Source organism: Neopsephotus bourkii, unplaced genomic scaffold, assembly GCF_033783945.1.
Source record: "Neopsephotus bourkii isolate Nb327-2 ecotype Australia unplaced genomic scaffold, CSIRO-AGI_Nbou_v1 NB_13, whole genome shotgun sequence".
Lineage (NCBI taxonomy): Eukaryota > Metazoa > Chordata > Aves > Psittaciformes > Psittacidae > Neopsephotus > Neopsephotus bourkii.
The window spans coordinates 735,453-742,234 of NW_026900530.1; positions in this window are offsets into that span (position 1 = coordinate 735,453).

Consider the following 6,782-nt stretch of genomic DNA (forward strand, 5'->3'; position numbering starts at 1 on the left):
GGGGTGGGTTGTGGTGTGGGAAGGACATCACTTGTGTGTAAAGACTTCGTTGAAGGAAATTTGGGAAGTCGTGAAAACATGGTTTATAGTCGTTTTGATCTCACTGAAATACGAACTCGGTCCTCTATCCAAGATAACAAGGTTTTATTGAGGGACAAAGTCAATAAAGCGAAAGCAACAGCGCTGGGCGCATGACCGTAGCCGGAGGCGTGAGTGATTAGCATTTGTTACAGGTTTATATACTTTCACTATTACATTAGTTACATGCATATTCATAATTCCCGCATATAGGCGGGGGACATTATAACTAGCTCCAACAATTTGTTATCGTAAGTCTCCTCCTCTTGGCATCTGCACAGTGCTCTGCGGTGATTGTGGGCAGGGGTCTTGAGGATGAAGTAAACAGTCATCCTCTTGTGAGTAGGGGTCTTCAAGATGAAGTAAGCAGGCTTCCTCACAGTGTACTCTTCACCTTTGGCACAATAGGACGCCCCAGTAATCACACAACCAGCAATATCTCTAATTATTCTGCTAACTAGCAAAGATTTAAAACAGTGTGACCTTCCTGCAAAATTTATTGCAGGATGGGCAGAAAAGGAGTATCCCAAGCTAGCAGATGTTTGGGAGGCTCTGTCTCTAAACTAACTGATAAGTAGAAGGATGGTGTGAAATAACTCCTTCATGTTTAGTGGGTACACTAAATCCTGTTATCTCACCACAGACTTACAACACAAACCTTGCTCTTTAAAACTTCTTTAGAAGACTAGTGTGAAACGATTAACTCATGTTTAGTGGGGCCACTACATTCCACAGACTTGCAACATAAACATTGTTCTCTTTCTGCAACCAAAGTTGTAGAGTAAGTACTTTATGTTTTCCAGGCACCAGCTTTCCTTATATGAAGCTACCCCCCCCTTCTTTCTTTTACCTTTACAAATCCTTTTGCTATGTGACTTTGTTTTGATCAAGAGGTCTGAACCTTTTTAACTTGTTGTCTTGTGTCTTTAGCGAGTTTTGTTTCTGTTACTGTAAACGCGTACAGTTATATCCACATAACCACACCTATGATTTGCAAAAGCCAATACATTTATGTGTTTATCACATAATTAAGTGTAATCACAGAAAAAATGCTGTCTTCTAGAAAGTTTGAAGTTACTGTTTCTTTGGTGATGTCTCACTGAATCAAGATGACAATATAATATTTTCTTAAGAGCTTTTGCGGGTTCAGCTTGTTATAGCTGTGCCTAAGTAGCTTATGCTAGTTTTGCCCGTGTAAAAACCAGCAGCAACATGCCCACCAACGCTGGTTGGAGTTCTGTCAGCCACATGGGAAGGCTGAGCACATCAGGGGTGGTTTTTCTAGATGTTGTTAAAGGCTATAGCAGATATTAGCACTAGAATATTCCACTGAATTGAAAAATTGGAGTCTGGGAAGTACTATTTTCTTCCTTACTTGCAATTGGTAGTACCTTGAATTAATCACACTCCATGAAGTTAGTGTTACTCTGAAAAATGTAGTGCTATGCGTAGCCTTTGGAGACTTCTTGTATACTGAGAGTATCAGAAAGTTGTAATTTGTACCAGGCTATTAATACTTCCGTGAGTTTGTTGATGTGCAGATCTCCTGCTGATCTATCTTCCATTAGCTGTTCAGTTTACTTCTGAACAGATACAGGTGTCTTAAAGCTGGTTTTTGTTCAAGCTTTCATGATTTGTGACACTTAAAAGCTGAACTACACCAGGAAGAAAAATCCAACAGTAATTATAATTCCTGTGTTGTTTGTAATGTAAAACATCTTAGGTAGTTCAAAATGCTTTTATTTTCTCTGAAATTTCCCATTTAGCTTTTACTCTTCCATACAATTTTCTTGGCAGGAGAGTAGGTAAGGTACATGAGACAAGACAATATAACTCTCATTGTACTACAATTATAAGTTGAAGAAACAGTTTCTTAGGCTTAGTGCATCTGTTAATAACCCTTGTTAACTTTTGCTGCCTTTGAAGCCTTAAAATTAACAGTTTAAGCAAAAGGGCTTAGTATACATTTGATTTGCTTCCCAATGCAGAGGTGATTGGAAGAAACATACTTTGTCAGCTTAGAATGATACCTCAAGTATCTCATTGAGGTGCAAGGGATGCATCTCTCTGAGTTTACCATCTTTGGTATCTGGTTCTCACAGCTGTACTTTGTGCATAATGTGGGAGCATCTGTTAGCAGCATCTGCTAACATATAATTAGGATGGGTCACCTGTTTCTTAGTTTGAATGCATTTCCAGCCTTCTCTTGCATGCTTTCATCTACCTAATCCCTTCTCCTGCTTATTTTCCTATAAACAATTCCTCCCTCTTGAGGCAACATGCTACTTCACAGATACTGTGTTAATGTTAAAGGCTGTTAAAAATTCAGGCTTTACATTTATTACTCCATATATTTTTATAAATCTGTTTATTGTCATAATTACCTTCCACATTTGAAGAGTATTATCCTAACTTGCGTTCGGTGGAATCATAGAATCATAGAATTGTTAGGGTTGGAAAGGACCTTAAGATCATCAAGTTCCAACCCCCCTGCCATGGGCAGGGACACCTCACACTAAATCATATCACCCAAGGCCTCGTCCAACCTGGTCCTTAACACTGCCAGGGATGGAGCATTCACAACCTTCCTAGACAATGTATTCCAGTGCCTCACCACACTTACAGTAAAGAACTTCCTCCTTATACCCAATCTAAACTTCCCCTGTTTAAGTTTGAACCCATTACCCCTTGTCCTATCACTACAGTCCCTAATGAAGAGTCCCTCCCCAGCATCCCTATATGCCCCCTTCAGATACTGGAAAGCTGCTATGAGGTCTCCAAGCAGCCTTCTCTTCTCCAGGATGAGCAGCCCCAAGTTTCTCAGCCTGTCTTCATACGGGAGGTGCTCCAGTCCCCTGATCATCCTCATGGCCCTCCTCTGGACTTGTTCCAACAGATCCATGTCCTTTTTATGTTGAGGACACCAGAACTGCACATTACTCCAAGTGAGGTCTCACGAGAGCAGAGTATAAAGGGGCAGGATCTCCTCCTTCGACCTGCTTGTCACACTGCTTTTGATGGAACCCAGGATACGGTTGGCTTTCTAGGCTGCAAGCGCACCCTAAAGCTGGCTCATATTCATTTTCTCATCGACCAGCACCCCCAAGTCCTTCTCCACAGGGCTGCTCTGAATCTCTTCTCTGCCCAGCCTGTAGCTATGCCTGGGATTGCTCCGATGCAGGTGTAGAACCTTGCACTTGGCATGGTTAAACTTCATAAGGTTGGCATCAGCCCACCTCACAAGCATGTCAAGGTCCCTCTGGATGGCATTCCTTCCCTCCAGTGTATCAATCGAACCACACAGCTTGGTGTCATCGGCAAACTTGCTGAGGGTTCTCTCAATCCCACTGTCCATGTCAGCAACAAAGATGTTCAACAAGATGTCCCACCGCCGATCCCTGAGAGACACCACTCGTTACTGGTCTCCAGCTGGACACGACTGTCCTGGGTTCAGCAGTAGCAGTCATTTTTCTCTGTAGTAACTGGTTCAGTGCTGTGTTTTTGACTTTTGGTCTGGGAACAACGCTGATAACACCTATGGTTTTAACTGCTGCTCAGTAGTGTTTACTCTGTCCAAGGACTTTCTGAATCTCATGCTTAGCCAGGGAGGAGGGGAAGCTGGGAAGAAGCAGAGACAGGACACCCCCTGGCCAAAGGGGTATTCCATACCACAGCACGTCATGCCCAGTATATAAACTGGGGGCAGTTAGTCGGAAGGGCTAGATCACTGCTCGGATTGGGCTGAGTATCAGTCAGTGGGTGGTGATTGTTTGTATTCTCTTCCCTTGGTATTTTTCTTATCATTATTGTTATTGGTGGTGGCAGCAGTGGTTTGTGTTGTACCTTAGTTACTGGACTGTGCTTATGTCAGCCTGTAGGAGTTACATTCTTTCAATTCTCTTCCCCATCCCTCCGGGAGTGGGAGAAGGAAGTGGGGGAGAGAGCGAGCGGCTGCGTGGTTCTGAGTTGCCGGCTGGCCTTAAACCATGACAATGATGTGTAGTGTAGAAATACACATTTTGTCTGTCTTAATGTAATTAAAAGAAGATTCATTTTCACTTCTTAGAATCGTGGTATGAAATGAGTTCTGCCACATTGAATATCCGAAGGGGGCTTATAAGAATGCTGCAGAGGGACTCTTCATTAGGGACCGTAGTGGTAGGACAAGGGGTAACGGGTTAAAACTTAAACAGGGGAAGTTTACATTAGATACATGGAACAAGTTTTTTACTGTGAGGGGTATGAGGCACTGGAATGGGTTGCCCAAGGAAGCTGTGAGTGCTCCATCCTTGGCAGTGTTCAAGGCCAGGCTGGACAGAGGCTTGGGTGACATGGTTTAGTGTGAGGTGTCCCTGCCCATGGCAGGCGGGTTAGAACTGAATGATTTTAAGGTCCTTTTAAACCCTAACTATTTTATGATTTGATAATTTTATAAATATGGGAAGTTATGGCTCGAGATGCTAGAAATAGTTTGAACTTTGGTAGTCTATAAATTTGTCTTCTGTTCTTTTTCTGCAACTAGAATGAGGGGTTTATGTACATGTAGGTATTTAGGACAGGAGAAGTAAAACTCACCCTCTTATCCTTTATAGCCCTTCAGAAGACAGACTTCTTATATTGAACGAAACTTAATTCCTTTTTTAGCTTGTTGTTCCTCTTAGCACACTTAAGGCTAACCTAAAAGAATGTTGCGCAAGTTCTGGTTCTGTACCATGGAGTTTTTTTGATCTATGCTGACTGTTCCCTGCTGTTTGCCTTCAATATTTAGTCCCCAAACTTTCTTGACTTTCAGCCCAGACATGTATCCAGGTATATTCTACGTCTTCTGAAGTGAATAATATGTAACACAAAAATGTTGCTATGAAGCAGTTTATGAGAAAAGTGAACCTTTGGATATTAGATGTAGAATATAAAATTAAACAAAACTCCCTCAGTTAGGTTTTTTGTCATGTTTCTATATTAGGAAAGGATTCTTGTTCAGTCTTGAGTCATGTGGTTTCAACTTTTCCAGTTTCTAGTCCTTCACATTTAGTTCACAAGTGTCTTCTCAGCCTTATGTTTTCCCACACTTTGTATTTGGTTTTCTAAAAAACCTGAAAGAGCTGTATTCATCTACTTTCAATCTTTTGAGGGGTACTTTAGTTCTTCAGGTGTCTTTCCTCATATGATAATAAAGTGACGAAGTTGTTTCCTTTTATTGACTTTCAGGTTGAAAGTTGTTTGTAAAGAACAAGGATGTTTTACTTAGACATTTTGGGTTTATGTCAAAGATAATGCACCATAGTAGTAATGGCTAATAGGAAAACTAAGATGTTTAAAAGTGTGGAGAATCCAAGACTGAAAGCTGAACTTGTTTCTTTTCTCTTGGATGTAGCAGTGTCATATCCTTGCTGTGTGCAGACAGACCTTGAGGTCTGTGGGTGAGGGGGCCACTCTTCCTATCTGCTTTGTCATTCCCCATGGATATGTCCCTGTGTCCCTCCCTGGCTGGCAGCTGTCACCAGTGGGTAGTGTAGCCAAAAGGTGTTAATGTGAGCTGTGATGGTTGCACTGTGTAGTAGAACACCTAGATACAGGATCAGGTAGCTTGTTGTCTTTTTGAAATGCTAAGCCATAAACCCTGTTGGTTTGTCAGGATATGCTGTGTTTCTTCTTGTTTCTATGCATGGTTTAGGGCATTTTTTTGTTTAGTTTGATATCCTGTGCACAGCAGCTGCTTTGAGGGTTGTTTGCAATCTGTTAGCTTGCCCTGTACTGTTAGTCTTTGATATCACTTTTGCAAAACAATAATTCCTTCCAAGTATAAGTGCTCCTTATAAAATAAACAAACAAAATAACCACAACCACAGAAGTCTGCTGATGCAGCTTTTTTTTTTTTTTTTTTGTTTCTCACATTGCTTCATGCCGTTACTGCTTCCAGAAGAGCATATTCTGAAATAACGTGACAATCTCTCTGTTAACTAAACTCTCCTTACTCTTCTCTCTATGGTATTGCAGATATATCAGGGAAGTGGGAGATAATTTCTCTTGGGGCTTTTGGCTAGTCATCTTTTGAGGAAAACCACAATGTTCCTAGATGAAATACAGAATCTAAATGGATTCTTTGTTTTTAATTATTTGTGGTCAGTTAGATTAGATGTACCTTTAGAAACCAAACAAAACATACGCCCTTAGGGCTATCATATGTTTGTTTGTGTTAATACGTTAGCTAATTTTCCTGTGTATGTCTTGTCTTAGACCACAGGATCTCTAGGAAGTCCAGCAATTAGTACAAATAGAGCGCAACATAACCCAGCTGTGTTTTGGAGCATACTTAACCACTGCAATAGAAGTATAAAAAGAGTTTGAAAACAAGCAAACAACAAAAACCACTATTTTTTTGTTTTGTTTTGTTTTTAGGTTTTTTTTTTTTTGACAAAGCTGTATTCATGAAAGACATCTCTTGGTACAGGACAAAGTAAGCAAGTATGTAAGAGCTCATTTTAAAGCAAGTTCATCTGGACAGTTCAGGATGTAGCTTTTCAGTAAAGTCTATTTTCAGTACTGTAATTTAAAAGCATGCTTAATTTAGTGTGTGTAAGTGATGTACAAGTGATGCATCTTATTATGGGAAGCAAATAAATGAAATATTAACATAATTTCAGATACTGCCAGTTGCTGATGCATAATGAAGGCCCTTTCTACTGTAAACTTAAGGAAAAAAT